Here is a 19,464-nt window from a genome sequence, read left to right on the forward strand (position 1 = left end):
ATGGTCCCCTCCATCTTCGTTGGAGGGATAGAAGGGAGTTTAAAAGGCAATCATGGGTGCTGCTACAACTGCCTTTTGCCCATAGGCTATTTTTACAACAACTGGGGTGGTGCAGACATTTTAAAACATGTAAAACCCAAGATCAGTTTATTTTTTGTAATAGAATTATCATTTCTTCTAAGAAGCACATCAGACAATAAACAAGATGTGTAGTCGGAGGCTGCTTGTTCATTTCCCAGTGGCCCAGGCCCAAAACAGTCACACACAAACTGTATTAATTAAAACACTGCTTGAACAAACACTTAAGCATATTCATGACTAAATCTTATATCTTAAATTAACTCATTTCTATTATTTTATATTTTACCATGAAGCTCATGGTTTATCAGTAAAGTTCTGGGTGTCTGTCTCCTTTGGCAGCTACGTGTCTTCTCTTTGACTCTGCCTACTCTTTCCTCCTTTATCTGCTTGGAATTTGTGTCTTGCCCTATTCTGCACTGCAATTGGTCCACAGCAGCTTCTTTCTTTACCAATGGCATTTACAGCATACGGAAGGGAATCCCAATCAAAGATGCTTTTGAATAATACAGTGGGAAAACACTGAATGCAATCTGAAAAACTTCAAGGATTTCAGGAGAAAAGGCCACTGGAATTAATCTTTCAATCTCTTCCCAAGTAAATTATGAGAATTATGGTGATCATCAAGAAAATGCCTCACAAATATATCTACAGGCAAATTCGATGGAGGCTGCTCCTCAGTTGAAGTTTACTCTTCCCAGATGACTCGAGTTTGTGTAGTGTTGGCAAAAAGTAAACAGTATAGCAGGGAATAAAATAGGTGGTCCTCCCCAGTGTGCACGGGCATCATCTATTTTTATTTTTATTTATTTATTGCAGTACTGAAGATTGAACCACTAAGCTTGATTGCTAAGACTGCACATGCTAAGCAAGTACTAAACCAACTGAGCCGTATCACAGCACCACAGAAGCTATCAAAAGCGTTGAAGACCAGGATAGAACAAAAAAGATGGAATGCACCCTCTTTCTACTTGACTTGTGGGAACTGAAACTTAAGCTTTCTCCTGCCAGTGGCATACTGGTCCTCAGGTCTTAGATTCAGACCGTAATCTGCACCATTAGTTCTGTGACTCTCAGATGTGACACTCTTGTGGTTTAAATGAGAAATCTTCCCATTCTCTCACTGAACACTGATTCTAAGTCAATGGGGCTGTTTGGAAGGTAACAGAAGTTAAGAAATAGAGTCTTGCTGAAGGAAGTAGGTCATTGGGGGCAGGGTGTGTGTGTTTGTGTGTGTGTGTGTGTGTGTGTGTGTGTGTGTGTGCGCACATGTTCAGGCTTTGTAACCCAGATCTACTTGCTATTTATGATTTATTTATTGAGTATGAATGCAGTGTGACTCATCAGCCTCCGACTTCTGCCATCATGTCCATGTCTTCCCTGCCTGCTGACATTTCTTCCCCTCCTGTATGGACTGTATACCTCTAGAACTGGGAGCCAAAGCAAGCCAATTCTCCTGGAAGTTGCTCTTGTCAGGATATTTATCACAATTGAAAAAGAAGCTAACACCCTGGCTTTGCAGTGTCTCTAGATGCAGAAAGCAGACCATAGCACTTCCTATCCTTATAGTCACATGAGATAATAGTTTACAATAAATCTCTTAATATATTTATTATGTCAGTGTGTTTCCAATTGGTTGTCTTATTTTTATGAAAAATGACAAATACAGGATTGTGTGTGTGTGTGTGTGTGTGTGTGTGTGTGTGTAGGTAGGTAGGTAGGTATACTAGAAATCAACAGCAAGTGCTTTCCCCAGTTTCCACCTCATTTTTGAGACCTCACTGAATCTGTAGCTCACTGATTTGACTACCTGGCCAGTGATCCTCAATGATTATCCTGTTTTCTAGTGCCCAGATTCTAGGTGCATGCTCACATGCCCAGTTTTTTCATTTTGTTTTGTTTTTGGTGGCTGATAGGGACTGAACTCAGGTCTTTGAGTTCATGTGGCAAACACATTGTCAACCAAGTCATCTTCTGAGCCCTATTTTCAAGCATCAGTGCTATTTTCAAGCATAAATGCTAATGCAGAAATATCCACAGTGAGCAACATATCAACATTTTAGATAAAGTAGAACTCAGTACCAGTGCCACGATGAGCCATATTGGAGCCCAAGGCAAAAGGAAAAACACATCATTCATAATGATACTGTCTTTGTTTAAAAATTGGATATTTGTTCATCATGGTTGCTCTGCATTAATTTTAATTTACTAAATTGCTAGATGAAAAGCTTATCTCCTGGATTGCCAAGTGTTTTTGAAGCACCCTGAAATTTTGGTGACTGAGGAGAGTACTTCACTGCCCTTGTCCTTGTCCTGAGTCTGCTGTGGTCATTTAGTCCTTCCTCCCTCAGTCCCTCCATCTCCCCCTCCCTCAGCCCATCTGCCTTCCTGTGTTAGTTATCTTTTCATCACTGTGACCAAATAACTGACAAACACAGTTTGCGAGACGAAGGATTTATTGTAGCTAATGCCTTTGGGAAAAATCAGCTTGTCATTGCGGGGCAGGACCAACTCCTGGGGTACACCTTGCTGGCATCGAAGCAGACCCAGAACCAGAATTCATAGGTCCAAAGCAAAGGAACCTCTCATCTCTGGCTTCACCACCCAGCCTCCAGGTTCCTTCAGTGAGGCTTCATTTCCTCAAGCTTTCACATCTTTCCTAAACAGAGCCACCATCTAGGAACCTGGTACTCAAACACATGAGCCTTTGGGGTACATTTCACCTTCAAACCATACCTTCCAATACCAGGGTCAGTGTGGTGGCATTGGAAGCTCTGGCTTTTTGTTCTGCTCCCTTTGGGCATGTGGGCTTGATTTTGTCTGTTCCAGAGTCAGCAGAGACTGAAGCATGTCTACCTGCTGCCTCTAGAACTCTTAAGGACCTCTCTCCCTTTATGGAATGTGTCTCAGTCTCAAAGTCTCTTGAGTTTCCAAACCTGGAGGACCTTGGACAGCACTTCCTTTCCCTGTCCATGCCTCAAATCCCTAGAGTAGCACTAATATAGCACAGGTGTCCAGAGTCAAGATTCACAGTAGGTTTGAAATAATGGGAGAGGATAGCACACAGACTTCAAAACCTGAGCTGAATAATGGATGCCTTGTTCCTGCCCTGGGGAATTCCTCATGGGCTGTACTCTGATTTGTCCTTCTCTCCCCTTTCTCCCTATTCAGAACACAGTGTGACACTCTAGGAAGTGTGCCTAAACTTTGGACACTGCAACACAAGGCTGTTATCTACAAAGCTCACATTTAAGAACCATGCACCCAAGTTACAAAACAAATCACAAAAAATCTTATTTTTGAATTAAGTTTATGCGTTTTTATTGTTGGATCCTTTTAATAGCTCTCCTCACTCACTTGAAGCTGCTTGTACCTGAAGGGTACAGAATAGAGATGACTGTAAGTATGCCGTTTTTTACATATGGAATGTTCTGAACTAAAGAAGATTGAGGAAAAGCACACACACAAAAAGTTCTGTGCCATCTTGCACTGTACTTGTAGAGACGTTTCCATCAGTGGTAAGTGCTGAAACTACTCCCAACATGACAGCTGGAAGGGTTGGGGAACAAGACCCACACATTTGCCATTTTTAACAGCTTAATCTTTCCATCAACTTCTCTTCCACATCGATCTTTGCTGGTATGAAAAGTGTGTCCTTTAGGTCATTCTTTCCTCTCTAAGTCATCAAGAACCTTTCCTGCCTGTTGCAGTACCTCCTGAAGAATGATTCCCAAACTTCAGCAACACAGATTAGATGAAACCAAGTTTTCTGTAGTGTCCAGGCAGGGAGGGAGCGTCCTCCATTAGGTTACCAAGGGTCTTTGGGGGAGAGAAACGACCAATTTCTATTGAGAGCTGGAAGCTTGGTGAAACTTCCATAGCTTCATCTGGTTACAGGACAGATTATGTTTGACAATTTAAGGTTGGTGGCTATGCAAAGCAGGGACACTGAGATAAGAGGTTCAAGTACTTAAAGAAGTATAATCTTTTTCTCTTGGTGTTTTCTACGAAACATTGGTGGAAATTTTAGTAAAGAGCAATCAAATCACTTCCCAGGGTAGGAGTACTCAGGAATGGTAAAGTTACACGAATAAGGTTGTAAAGACAATAGGATAATAAGAGGTGTGTTTATGAGATCATTCTGATTATAATAGCAAATTGAATACATAGCCAAACCAATGTATTTCATTTATTTATTGCAGTGGGAATTGAACCTGGTGCCTTGGGCTTGCTAGGCAAGCACAATGCCACTGAGTTATATCTCTAGCAACACTAGAGTTTGAAAGCTTTGTGTGATTCCCAAAAATCATATTGTGAGCTACATTTTTAAGTTTTAAAGAGCCATGTTTAGAAATATGTGCAATGTCATGATTATAAGTGATTGTCGGTTCCTGTTCTGACAGTTCAGAAATATTTTGACAGCCCACTTTTTTTTATCAGGAACCTTTATAGTCAAAAAATAGGACAAGAATCTTTCATCTGCCCCATCCTAAATCTATAGAACTAAAATATATGGAAACGTATTGGTATACTCACTTAAATTGATTGTGGTCCAAACAGATTGGATTTGAAGCCAAAATGTTTACCACTAGATCATGTTGTCATTAATTTTTTAACTTTTTTCCATATTGATAATTTTTTTTGAAGCAGAGTCTTACCATATAGCCTAAGCTGACCTTGAACTCACTATGTCATCCAGGCTGGCCTGCACTTGTGATCGTCCTTCCGTAGAATCCCGGAGTGAGTTTATTTCGCTCTCTTAAAACTTGAGCCCTGACTTTACTTAGTTCCTCATGGAGATGTGATCTGCTTGCCATGGTGGTGGTACTCAGGATGGAGCAAGGAGATAGGGCTGAAAAGGCATGTTTGGCAAGTTCCCCAAAATACTTTTAAAAATGCTTTGGCCAATTTAGAGAAGTGGGTCATAATTCATGTGTGGCAGACAGGGCCATTCATCCTCTCTGATGCATTTCAGTTACTGCACAGCTGTCAGACCAAGGAAGTTATAAATCTTCCGACATGTTAACACTCACGTTTAATTAATACTAATAGGTGAAGCTGTCTCTAGAGGGAGATGGTGTGATGGTGAGGATAACATCTGGGAAATAGATAATAAAGGTAGTGTGTGAACCAATTATTTCTAGATCAATCTGGTCTGATAGTTAATAGCATTATCCCTTGTTGAGGTTTTTCAATAATTTGGTTTTTTTTAGAGGAATTCTTCTGTGATTTGTATTTGGTCCTTTTATGCTTATTTTAAAAGACTGTAGACAGTTCTACCATTTCTTTGGAAAAGGTAGGAAAACCACACTTAGACTCATCAAGTTTCTTATGCAAGATTCTAGGACTGTTTCTCCCATTTTTGACATCCATCAGTTTCATCCCTGTCACAGACAGGTTCTTTGGGGCTCTGGGATTTGGGCTATGACTGTGCCCAGAGGCTTGATTTCCAAATGGTCCTTGGGCTCAATCAAAGTCAAGTTGACTCAGTAGCATTGAGCAATGAGACATTCCTATTCCTTTAACTACTTCACCTTGCACTTTTGTGTGCTAAAAGATGGTCTGAATGGTGACTTTCTTCCAAAGGCCTTGAATCAGTTTCTATGTAGATAATGAACAGCCCACAGAGATTTCAGAAAACACCCACAGCGTGCATGGAAGACTCACTCTGGCTGTATTCAGTATAAAATGAGTTTCTGAGATTCACTGATGGGTGATGGGGAAGAAAACGTTATCAGACTTCTCTTTTTACACACACACACACACACACACACACACACACACACACGCACGCACGCACACACACTTCTCACCTGCACAGTTGAGGTAAAGTCTGGCTAAGTGGCCATTTGGGGAATTTCAAATGTTAGTCTTTCTCAGACATGGATGTTTTTGAGTAATATGTATCTATCTATAAAGATGAATGAAGTGGTCTAGCAATCTTTCATCTAGGTGCATTTTTCTTTCTCTTCAGACCCCAGTGATGGCCTTTTCACTTCATTATTTTTAGCTTAAAAGTTCCATTAATCTAAGAACTGCCCTGTCTATTAACTTCAGGGGATGCATTTAAGGATCTCTGGTGATAAAGTTTAATATCTCAACGAGGTGCTGTGAGAGAGCAACAATAACAGCTATAATAAAATAGGGCAATTGTTATAATGTTGTTGTAATAACTATGTGACTATGATTTGTCTCTTTCCGAAAATGTCTTCTTATACTCTATTCACTGAAGTTTGGACTCTCATCCTACAGAAAGATCAATGTCTGAAAGGAGAGTATAGCTGATTTAGTCAGTGAGTGAAGAATAGGGAATAGGGAGCTGTACTTACAAACCAACTTGTCAGCTCCTAGACACTAAGGAGTGACAGACATGGGGCAGGAAGAATGAGGGACACATAGGCTGATAAATGGAAGGAGCATTCAGGTCTTTTTTGGCAAGAAGGGGAAAGCTTCCAATCATGGTGTCAGGTAGGCATCTTAAGTCTTAAAGGGGAAGGAGAAAGACTAGACAAATCTAGGTCTTGTTAGCACCATACTCAACATCTAGACAAAGATTTTCTCACGTGATCCATATGTTTATATGTAGAACTGAGTAGGAACTGATCCAAAGGTTAAGGTAGCAAAGAAGGTGAACATATTACAAAAGCTAAGATGCTTGACCTTCATTGTTAATTTAATGGGATTAAAATCACCATGGAAACACATATGTATATCTATGGGAATGCTTCCAGAAATGGAAAACATAAATTTGAGCAGCATCATCCTATGGACTGGAATCCAAGGCTGAATAAGAAAAATAAAGTGAACCGAGTGACAGTATTCAGCCCTCTGCTTCTGCCTACATATGTAATGTCACCGGCTACTTTAAGTTCTCACTGGCATGACTTCCTCGCCATGATAGACTGTACTCTCAAAGGATGAGCCATAAACCTCTCTTTTCTTAAGTATCTTTTCTCTGGTATTTCTCACCAAGAAGAAAGTAACTGGTACAAAGGCAAAGACACCAATCCTTCTCAGCTTCTCCAGTCACATGGTAGTGTGTGTTGGTCCAAGGGAAGCATCAGTGATTTCAAGAAAGGTGGACACTGAATCCCTGAAAAGTCACTTAGGCCACCATTATAATCATGACCCACACATCAGAGGTGTCATCTATAGCAAAGCTTTTCAGGAGCTAATAATGTATTGTCCAGACATGCAATTTCCAAAGTTGCTGATTTTTAGAATTCAGGTAGGAGCTAGTAACACTAAATGATTTATTTGGGTTTTCTCTCCATAACATTCATTTCTTCTATTTGTTCATCACTGATAGCTGATAGCAGGGTAAGTCAAGTGTAGATAAGAGAAGACTACTGAATACCAACCAGCATTTCCACGAAGTTACTCTAAAACTCTCCTGCTTTTGGCTTCTCATTAGGAGAATGAAATGGGATGGGTTTGCCGGTTCTCTCTCTAAATCAACATTGAAGAAGGGAAAAGAAAGTGCAGACCTGAGAAGCAAGTGCAATGATAGCACAAACTTTCTGGAAGCATGGTAGACATGCAATGAGTTGGGAGGGAGGCTGGGGAAAGACAAACATCCTGGGGAGAACACTGTAGGCTCCTGGGTTAAGAGGCAGGTTGGGGAAAGGAAAGCCCGGGAAAGCACTGTGGATGCATGGGTTGAGAGGAAGGTTGGGGAAAGAATCACAGCCTGGGGGAGAGCATTGTAAGCACATGGGTAGGAGAATAGCACTCGAATTGTTTCCTCCTTCCCTGATCTTGGGGCAATGATTACCATATTCTCTGCTTCGGATATCAGCTCTTTATAACCAAATCCTGTGGTGCTAGAATCTTAACTGCAATACCAGTGTAGAAAAAGACCCTTGTGAAAGTGAGGTATTTATAAAGTTAGATGAGGAGTGATCAGCCTCATTTCCTTTATCCTGTCCTTGTAAATCCATAGACTAGGCAGAATGTGACCAAGGATGCTGCTTAATCTTGACACCTACCCTTTCAAGACGAATCTCTAACCAGAACAAGCACTCAAAAATGTCAAGCACTCTGTGTGTGTGTGTGTGTGTGTGTGTGTGTGTGTGTATACAGAACAACAAACAACACCGTGCTACTTGGGCTGCAGCAGCAGAGTTGCAAGCTTAAAACCTGCCTGAGCTGCATGGAGAGAATCACTAACACTGTGGCAGAGCTGACAGTGTTCAAATGGGGAAGGACAGAAGATGTGACCAATGTTCGGGCATCTCTTCTCCTCCCATGCAAGGCTCTGATGACAGCATGTGTACCAGACACCAGGGCTGCTTGGAAAAAAGGTGTCTCTAAAGCTTCCCTTCTGGGTTTATTGGCCAATGGGTAACATTTCCAGCCAGAACTGGTTATTTTTTAGCTGCACCGAACACTGTTCTTTTCTGAAAGAACATGCAAATTGGATAACACAAGGTTTTCATTGCATGAAAGATGCCACGAACAAAAGTAGAAGTGACAGGTATTAAGAAATTGCTTGACAATACCCCAAACTGACAAGAGACCAACACCTAGAATACAGAATGAACTATGGAGTTCGGCAAATCAACTAGAAGGGAGGAACCCTAACATAAAAACAAGCTGAGACCATGAATAGGCAATTTAGAGAACAGAAAGCCCTAAAGGTTGACACACACTAAAAAGCTGCTTAAATTCATTATTCATCAGCATTTAAGTTACACTATAATGAAAGGGTTCACACACAATAGCCTTGAAAAACAGCGGGGATATGGAATCCTGTGATTATGCATGGCTGATGGGGATATGAATTGACAAAACCATGCTACATTCTGGAAGGAAACAATCAAATTAACCATATGTGTACTCCAAGGCTCAAGAGTGCTATTTCTTATGATCTCCTAAAGAAGCTCATGAATAGTATTGCTCAGGAACATGCTTGTGGGTGCTCATCATGGGGTTTTGCTTTGTTTTCCTAAATGCTGGGAGCAATCGAGGTATCCACTACTGGGTTAGAGGTCAGGGGTGATGTTCTATGTCCACTCTGGTATTTAGAGGAGTGGCTAGAACAAGGCACTGCATGAACACAGAACAATGCCAACATGTCTTAAATCAGAGTCCTAAATCGTTAGCACAGGAAAGAACGCACTCTGTAGCGTTGATATCTAATACTACTTATGTGAAGTCATAAGAAATATATACAATATCAAAATCAACAAGAATAAGCACAGGCAGCAGAGTATTCATCAGAGACACTGGAAAAGTTGACAGGGTAGTTGAAGGAAAAAAATGTGCAAGGAAAACAATGAGAATACAGTAGATGAAAGGAAAGAGCCTTTAACAGACCATTGCTTAAAGAAATTCTAAGAAAATCTTAGAATGAATTGGCTCATGAAAAGTTCCTAGATCTGAAGAAACAGAGGTAAATATGGATGAGAGATAGTACAAGTACATCAATTTGAGATTAGGAGACCTTCCACTCACAAAATTTCCAGTGAGCAGATTGTGTAACAGTTTCCTACAAATTAAAACATTCCAACCTAGAGAGAGGCTTATAGCTAAGACTTGAGAAGTAAACAACTCGCAAGTCTCAGGCTTCCTGAAACTTACAAGATTCATAAGATCCTTCCCCATGATTATGTGAACAAGAACAATTTCTTGGGAGGAGAATCTTCAATAAGCAGAACTGCCTACAAGCTATGCGGGGAGATCCATGGAAACAGTTTTTGTGAGTGATTACTAATGCTAAGGTAGGCTTTTTATGATGTATCAGCCTTGAGTGATCCATGGCGCTCCAACATGTGCTAGTTCTACTCACATAAAGCCTGAGAGAGCTTGAAAAGTAACTCTAGGAAAAAAAAAAAGAACAGAATTTAGCACAGTTTCTTGGTAGCCACATTTTTTTTCCTAGATGGGCTTGTGGTGAGCAAGGGTGCAGTGGCTAACTTTAAGTGAGGTGCAGTAAAAACTGTGTGGCTTCCTTGAAAAAAAAAAAGCAGTGGCTTCCTGGTTCGCCAGCACAAAAGACTCTAACTCTTTCTCGGCGGGGGGGGGGGGGGGGGGTTCAGCTATGGCACAGTTAAATGGGGTCTGTGAGCAGCATGTTACAAACTGCGTAATGGTTCAACATAGACCCGCTGCATACTTGGAACTGAGGTGGTGTGTGTGACTTGCAGAGTCATTGAACGTGCCTCTACCATGCTGGACTGGGTGGAGCAAGAAGGCAGGGCCCTGTTGGCCCCAGCCACACCCACTTGGCATAAAAAAAGTGGTTCTAGTCAGAAAAGGATTACAGCTACACAAAGGACAGATTCAGACATAAAAGACTTCTAAATGTGTCACAGTGTGTTTAAAAAATGTATGTAGGCTTGGAAGAGAGAAGATAAAGAGTATAGAGAGCCATAAAAAGAAGTAAATGGTTTAGAAAAAAGTAAAACAAAGTCTTTAAAGAAACAGACTACAGGCAGTCATAGATTAAAGGAATAAAGATAATAAAATAAATACTAAAAAATAATAGAGTAAAAAATAATAAGCCACATAAAGATGGAAAATACACAGAGAGTCTGGATTATGTATACTATTGTGTTTTCTTTGAATTTTTTGACTGTGAAAAAGTTAAGTAAGCAACAAATATACTTTAAGGGTATCTTGTCATCAAAATTTGGGTCTAAGGATATGTTGCTTTAGAAAAGAGGTTCTTCTTTTGTTTCCACAGAGGATGAGAACCTGTGGAATTCTTCCAGACTAATGTGGTTTGATAGACCAAGAGCCCCGGGAAGGTCACCTTGAACAACCCCCCAAAAATAAATTCCTCCAATAAACAACAGGAAGGAGTTTGGAGAGAACTACACCCATATTCCTATTCCCAAATATTGTTGATAAATGTTTCTTTACATTTAAAGGGGGAGAGGCTATAGAGATTTGCATTGATATGGCTCTTGCTTTATTGATACAAATTTAAAGTCAATTTTGTTATATGTATATTTCTGCTCTTGATTAAGGTTTTATATTTGTGCAGCTCATTTAAAAATGTAATGTATAATTAAGAAATATAAGTTAATAGAGAGTTATCTATAATAGTCAAACTTGTAGTCATGTTATTAGGTTTTCTAGATATTTAGAAATATATTTCAGTTAGATAGGTACTCTTCAAACTTTTCAAAAACTACAGAATATGGCATTTAAAATGTTTTAAGAACTTTGGACTTTTCAGAACAGTGAGACACATCTGTTCCTGGCAGCACCAATTACTTCATAAGGTGATGGGCATCGAAGAGGCTTCTTAATGGCATTTGCTATCCATTTGGGCAAGAACCTGCTCTTGCCTGAACTGCTTGATGGTATGCTGGACATGCAGGACCCACAGAGAAATGACTGCTGAACTTGCCTAAAGGTGAGATGGTCCGTTGGGGTTCCTGCTTCATGAGAGAGATATTCTGCAGAACACAGAAGAAAGTGACTGACAAACTGCCAATATAGGCAGAACTCTCTTTGAAATTTCCTGCTTCATGGGAAAGTCTGCCAGATACTATGAGCCAGTAGGTTAACAGTGAATGCTGCAGTGATACAGAAGAACATTGGGTGACTGTCTGTGAGGCCCTGTCCTCCCTGTTCCTTGAGGCCAAAACACAGGATGCAAGTAATGTTTACACTAACCAGCTAAGCTTCCTGCTAAGTTTCGTAGGCTTGCTCTGCTACAGCCTGGTACAATAGCCTGAGGGGTCTATTTTACTTTAAAATGGTAATTTCTCAACCTGCCTAAAAGAAGCTCAGGTGCCAAGGCCCATCTACCCTGTCTGACACTGCCTTGCACCCTCAACCACCTGCCTGAGGAGAAGCTCTCACAGGCGCCAGTTTCCTCAGCCCCCTCTGGGTGGGAGGAGTTTTTCTTTACTGGGGCCCAAAGTATTTAACCCTGGATTAAGTTAAATAAATTGGGCATTCTCTTCTTGAGGATGACTCGAACTCTGTATCTGTGTGTGTGTGTGTCTTGTGTTTTAACCCCTAGGACAATATGGAACTTGTGGGAGGTGGGTGGCGTGGGACGGCGACCCCCACAACTGTCCATGCAGAGAGATTTCTCTGTCAATTCTAGAGTTTTGGAAGTTGATTACAATGCACTTCCTGTTTACTTAGTTAATATTGTATCCTTCTGGATTCTGTTGGAGTTGAAGAATAAGATAGTTATAGTTACAGTTTTCCTTAAATATGATAACAGATAAGATAGATATAAATATTGTAACTGTAATTCTTTCTTGGTAACTGTTTTGTTATATGTAATTTTACTATGTTAAAGTTAAAACCTTCCTTTTTATTTAAACAGAAAAGGGGAGGTGATGTGGGATTCCCCTCTGTATGCTATGAATATCATTGGTTAATAAAGAAACTGTCTTAGGCCTGTGATAGGGTAGAGTTGAGCTAGGTGGGACAACTAAACTGAATACTGGGAGAAAGGAGATGGAGTCAAAGAGAAAGCCACGGAGCCGTTGCCAGAGATAGACATGACATGCTGAAACTTTCCCAGTAAGCCACAACCTTGTGTTGATACACAGGTTATTGGAGGTGGGTTAATTTAAGATGCAAGTTAGCCAGAAATACACTTAAGCTATTGGCCAAACAGTATTGCAAATAATATGGTTTCTGTGTGATTATTTTGGGGAAGAGCAGCCGGGAACAAACAAGTGGCCTCCTACAACACATGAACCTCTGAGTAATCCCTGCCCATATTACTATCCACAATCCCTGTAAACTCACTGGTTCACTAAGGTAGACTTGGAGCTGTTTCTTTAGTCCATTATCAGTGCCCTATATGGGGTGGATAGATTTTTTTTTAATTGCTCCCCAGGAAAAGTCACATGACAAGAAAGGAACTAGAAGCCAGAATGAATGTCACCTTCCTCCTGTTAATCCTACTAAAAATGAAAAATCTTTATATTGAAAAAAAAATCAAGGTCAAGTACTAAACCACACAGGGTCCATTTTCTTCCTTTAAAAGGAAAGATCTGTCACTAAAGCCTGGAGTACAGGAGACAGTGGGGAGGCTCATCCGATCTCACCAGGGAGGTTCCGAAGCCACAATTAATTGGCTGCACCTGGACTAATTTCCCCAGGTATAATTTGTCTAACCCTGAGAGATCAGGCTTTAAAACCGTGAGAGGTATCAAATACAGTAAGGAAAAGAAACGCTGACAGGAAAACACAGTCATCCCATTTCAAAAATCCTCCGTGAAATAGCATTAAATGGTACAATACTGGCACAGTGCTTAATTTTCCACAAAATGCTTTATATGTCTATACTTAAAAAAAATTTAAGTACTCCTTTAAAAATATTCCTAAACCCCAAAGTGCTGTGATTTTGAAAGACTCTTCCTAAAGCTGTGATTTCTGTTTCTGATTTTGCTATTAAAAACAATCTTCATTGAAAGTTGCAAACAAATGAAGCTCAGTAACATCATAAAAAATTACAGAGGATGGCTGCAAAAAAAAAAAAAAACCAGTGGAGGAACATAAATCTGTAGACGATCATATCATATAGGCATCAAAAGATGCCATAATCTTTATCATACTATTGGTAAATACAAGCAGGTAAGGAAAACAGCTACTTTGAATTCAGAAAATGGCACATCTTTTTAAGTGAGGGTTCCAGGGATTTGAGGGAGATTTAGAAAAATAGGTAGACTTGGGTATGTGGAAAGGGCATTTCATGCAAAGGGATCGACTTGAAGGAAAGTTCAGAAATCATGAAAGTGAAGACGTGTTTGGGAAATGGTAGCTGGTCCTGGTATTTAGGTTATAAGTTTGACGGTTGTAAGGAACGGTGATACAACAACTACTAAATGCTTGGTACAGCTTTCCCTGGCTCTGAGAGGACATTCTCAAGTGCAGAAACTGCCCGAGAGTTAACAGCTGGAGTGACACAGTGACAAACACAGAGTGCTGACCTCAGGTGTCTGAGTTCTAATCGTTACAAGAGAGTGAAGGTAGACTGGAGATCGCCAGGTTTGTTCCCAATTGATTGGCAGTAGAGGGATGCTGAAGAATTGATTTCAGGTCAGGCATAGGACATGGCTTTGCAGGAACTCTAAAGGGACATGTTTTGGTAGTTGAATGTGGAATGGGTCAGATAAGGCATAAGTCCTATGCAGTAAGGAGATTGTTTAGGAGAGGAGGGACAGGGTGCAGAGGAATGAGGTGTGTGGAGGAATGAGGTGTGCGGGAGAGAGAGAGAGCCATTAAAGAGGAACCTGGGTCATGTGTAAGGCTGCAAGCAGCTGTGGTGTCCTGTGATGTAGGGAGGCTGTGGGGAAGGCACAGCCTGAAGATGAGGAGCTGAGGGAGGTAAGTGCTGGTGGATAATCAAAATGAAGACGCCCCGGAGGTGTCTAGAAACAAGAGTTCCTACACATTCAAGAAGAAGCAGACAGGATGACCCAGCGAATCCTAGAGAGATATCAGGGAGGACTGGGCTTAGGTGAAACGCCCAAATGTTCTGATAGGTCTCCATCCTCCTATTGCTCTCAAATTCCAGCACACAACACACTTACTTCACTAAGACACCATTTAACTGACCGGTACATGACTTGTGTGAGTTTAGGACAAGGCTTGCTGACCAGAGTCCCTGGAAGAGCTGTTCCTAGGTGCCGGCTAACCATTCCTCTTCTCTCTGTAAAGGAACCACTCTGTCTTCTTTCTATGGCTCATTCCTGTGGTATGTGTGGGAGTGTATACAACCGGTCAAACCACCCACCTCTTCTCGCTGCAGATTTTTGTGAATAAGCTCTTATTTCATGCTTTCTGGGGTTCCTGGTTCTGAAAACACTCTTCATGTGTAGGTGGCACCACTTTGCAAATAGAGCTTGTCTCTTTTGACTAGGAAAAGTAACATTTTAGTCAGGCTTCCCATGGTCTCGGAAGAAAATGTTATTTTTTTGCATGTGCCATGGTGGGGATTCCCACAGGCTCTGCCATTGTGAGACTCACAATTAGACTTTTAAGAAATCTAAATAATGCAAAATTTATTTATAAGAAACCATAATAATCACATATATCTTTGGGAATAATGTCTCACAACATAGCCCAGGATGGCCTTAAATTCTTGATCCTTGCCTCAACCTCTTGAGTGCTGAATTTACAGTTGTGTGCTACAATACCCAGGAAAAATGCATATTTTACAAAAGAACATGTAATCTGTGCTTAATAAACAGCATGTCACTTACCCATTCATTCTGCAAATGCTTAGTGTAGTCTATTTGAGTAAGAGTTCAGTCTTGAGTGATGGAGATAATATATTCAAGACAGTCAACAATCTCATCTGCAGAGACTTCCAAAATTTAACCAATTTCTTTAGAAGAAATGATTAATAAAAAGGGAAATAGGAAAGGAGAGCATGACTCAGTGGATAGGCACTTTGGGTTATCCTTGTGCTATTGGGTTAGAGGATTAGATTCCACCAACACACACACACCCACACACACACATACACACACACACACACACACACACACACACACACACATATACACACACCACTCTCACATGGTGGTTGGAAAAAAGAAAATTTGAAATGTGTGCCTCAAAATAAGTTATGCTGTCCCACTTTTATTATTGAATTGCCATACATTCTGAAATGTAGTTTGTTTAAAAATGAGCTGATTCCAGGTGGGGGCCTCTTACCTGTGTGGGGAGCCATCCACTCATTCAACTTCCCTCACCTCATCTTCGACTCTAGAAAGTGATAATTTCTTAAAATGGCAACTCATTTTCTCCCTGTAATTTTAGAATTTGCAATCCTTTGTATTAAAAATTAATTCTCCAGATGTCCTTGCTTTTAATTAAATCTCTAAACATTTTTGGAGGCATTGGTTTGTTCTGACCTCCTGATCTCTACACTACCAACGAATTCCTCCAATTTGCATGAATGTACCTAAAAAAATAAACCAAAGTCAATTCTTTAGTTTTTAGGCATGTTTGCTAAAAGCATGGGTCACAATAATATACCAACATTATCGTATTTGTGTAAGCTATTTTAGGAATAAATTAAAAATAATAAGAATATTAGTATTTCTAAGTCAGGATGAAATTGTAAGACCTTGGTAACATGCAGTTGCTCCCAGGAAGAAGGGAAAGGTGTTTTCTTCCAAGTGGACACAGGGTAATGTCTGATGCTTCCTGAGCATACAGTAGAGATGCCTGAGTCCATTGTTGCTAATAACTTGCTCTGGGACCAGAGAAAGAAATCGTTCCACTTCCTCCTGGCTGGGCTTTCACAGCTGGAATAGAAAGGGTAATGAGGCTTTTGCTTGGATGAGGCAAGAAAGAAAATTCTAGCACCTTTCACTGCTTTGCAGCATTCTAAACACAAAGCATGATGTGAGCCTCAATGTTCTAAGTACGTAGTTCATACTTCATGGACATGTTGCAAGCGTGATAGAAGGAAAACGAAATGCTCAAATGAAACTTGTGAGAAGCAAACAAGCATGAGTGTTGTGGAGGGGGTCAGGGACAGAGCGGAATACTGGCCGAGGGAAGATCCAAGTTTAAGTGCCCCCGAGAAAGCAGAAAGAGAACTCAGAGTGGTCTTCATTCTATTATTTTGGTTGTGGAGTAACTTTAATTAAATTTGTATTCTAATTAGATAGTCGTAAGATGTTAAATGTCACTGAAACATCTTAATCAAGTTAATGAGGTGAGAAAATAGGGCGCAGAATTCTAGCTAGGTCAAACTTGTAAGGTCTATTATGAAAACAGAGAAAATGTAATGGTATCCTTCCCATAACCCAGAGAATCAAGCCATTAAAATCAGGTGCCATTGAGTGCAGGTAGAAAATGAGAATCATTCAGATATGCAAAACATAATTAAAGGAACATTTTCCAAGGGAAAATTAATTAAACTGAATAAACATATGGGCTATCTCATAACTTAAATGTAAAATTACCACTTTGCATCATGTGGACTCCAAGAGAATAAGAATTCTGGTTTTTTAATGTGTTTTTGTGGAGATCACTGTACCTGGTATGGAGTCACTGATCCCCAGAAAGCCAATGACAGAAAGAGCATAAGAAAATACTCTCAGCTACATCAAAAATGGGTGATCTTATCAACTGCACTCTTAGGGCAATGTTGTTTATGCTCTACATAAAAGAGATAAAAGGTCTGAAATGATATATTTCATTATCAAGGGTTTTCTTAGCTAGTCATGGCCCAGTACTTATGAAGAGGAGGTAGGAGAAGCAGGAATTTAACATTGTCCTTGGCTACCTAATAAGTTTCAAACTGGTACGAGCTACATTGAAATCCTGCCTCTAATTGAAAATACAACAAGAAAGATTTTCCTAAATATCAGAATTCAAGTTCCATTCATGTGATTCAACTTAAAATGTCTCCAAACCTTAATTTTCATCTTCTACCGCAGTGGGCATGAAAGGAGGGTATCTAATTTCTGTGCTATTTTCTAATCACAATAGGGCTATTTGTTAATCCCTAAATGACTGCCTCTGATTTTCCATTTGGATAGCCAGTTTCCCATTTTTAGCTGTTGGAAAAATTAAGACTCCTTATGGGTACTTGATTTTCTTCTATTGTGCCTTTTCTGGGCTCCGCAGCTTGCTTTTTAAAAACTTTGCTACTGATCCAAAAAACCTATTTCACCTGTGGGAAGAAACGGTGACTGGTACTGCACTTTGAATAATTTGCAGTATCTTTTAAAGAAAAAAGAAGGTAACATTTTATATTCAGCAGCAAATGAAATGTGTACAGTATTTCTAAAAACAGCATAAATACTTGATAGGCTTCTGAGCCATTACTCTGGATCACCTTTTACAGGATGCACTAGGTACTTATGGCCATCATGCCTCCTTTGTGCTGGCTCCTATTCATCAGAGCAGTTGGTAAGCACAGTGGTTTTCACATCGCACTAGTCGCTCTGGGTCAGTTTTTTTTCCCCAAAGAACTTTCCTCTCCTCTCAATCCCCCACCTCCCCTCTGCCTCTCCTCCCCCACTCCTCCTTCATTTCAATTCAGAAAAGGGCAGGATTCCTGTGGATATCAACAAAACATGGCATATCAAGTTGCAGTAAGACGAAGCATCTCCCCTAGTATTAAGGCTGGATTAGGTTACCCAGTATGAGGAGTAGGGTCCCCAAACCAGCAGAATAGTTAGAGACAGACTCTGTTCCCACTGTTAGGAGTCCTGCAAGAAGACCAAGCTACACAACTGTAACGTATGTAAAGAGTGTCTAGATCAGTCCCATGCGGGCTTCCTGGTTGTAGGCTCTGTGAACCCCTATGAGCCCAGGTTAGTTGATTCTGTGGGTTTTCTTGTGATGTCCTTGACCCCTCTGGCTCATACAGTCCTTCATCCTTTCCAATAGGAGTCCATAAGCTTGGCCTAATGTTTGGCTGGGGGTCTGCATCTTTTTGCACCAGTTGCTGGATGAAGCCTATCTGATGACTGTTGGGCTAGCCACCGGTCTATGAGTATAGGCTTCATTATGTGAGCATGTTTTCTTTGGCTATGTTTGATTCTATCCTAGGTCTGTGGGTTATCCAGCATCTGGGTCCTGGAGCTACAGGCAGTGCCAGGGGTGGGCTCACTCTCGTGGCATGGGTCTTAGGATGGACCAGTCATTGGTTGGCCACTCCCACAATCTCTGCGTCACCCTTACCCCAGAGGGACATGTTTTCTAATGTGTAAAAGTGTAAGCTTATTCCAGAGGTGCTCAAACAAGTTTTCCAATCTCTCCACCACAGGTTTTGTGTGTGTGTGTGTGTGTGTGTGTGTGTGTGTGTTTGTGTGTATTTGTACACATTTGTGGAGACTGGAAGACAACCAACCTGAAGTCATTTTTCAGGAGCTGTCCAACTTTCTCTTTCTTTCTTTCTTTCTTTCTTTCTTTCTTTCTTTCTTTCTTTCTTTCTTTCTTTCTTTCTTTCTTTCCTTCCTTCTTTTTCTTTTTTTTAAGTCTAGAATTCTTTGATTAGGCTTGGCAGTAAGTCCCAGGGTTCTGCTTGTCTCCACCCTCTGAGGCAGTGCTCTGAAATATTTGAGTTGGAGTTCTAAGGCTGAACTTGCTCTTGTACAGTCAAGCACTTCGCTGACCCTTCCAGTCTTCCAATATTTAGAACTATTGGATCAGATTAGAGCAAGTATTCAGGAACAGGAAAGATAGACATTGCTCATTCAATCTTTAATTTTTATTTTTGAATATAAGCACCTTTATTCTTCAAAAGGAATACCAGCTTTAACTCAAAAGGATATAGGGCCAAATTTAATGATTCCATTTGCTAAGTATATGCGGGATGTATACACCGACACATGTGTGTTTGTGTGTGGGGGGGTTCTCTATGTTTTGAAGGCCCGGGAGGATGAAGAGAGTCTCTGGAAGGGTTGCTATCCCTGCTTTACCAATGAGAAA

This window comes from Myodes glareolus, chromosome 14 (genome assembly GCF_982192425.1).
Source record: "Myodes glareolus chromosome 14, mMyoGla1.1, whole genome shotgun sequence".
Taxonomy (NCBI): domain Eukaryota; kingdom Metazoa; phylum Chordata; class Mammalia; order Rodentia; family Cricetidae; genus Myodes; species Myodes glareolus.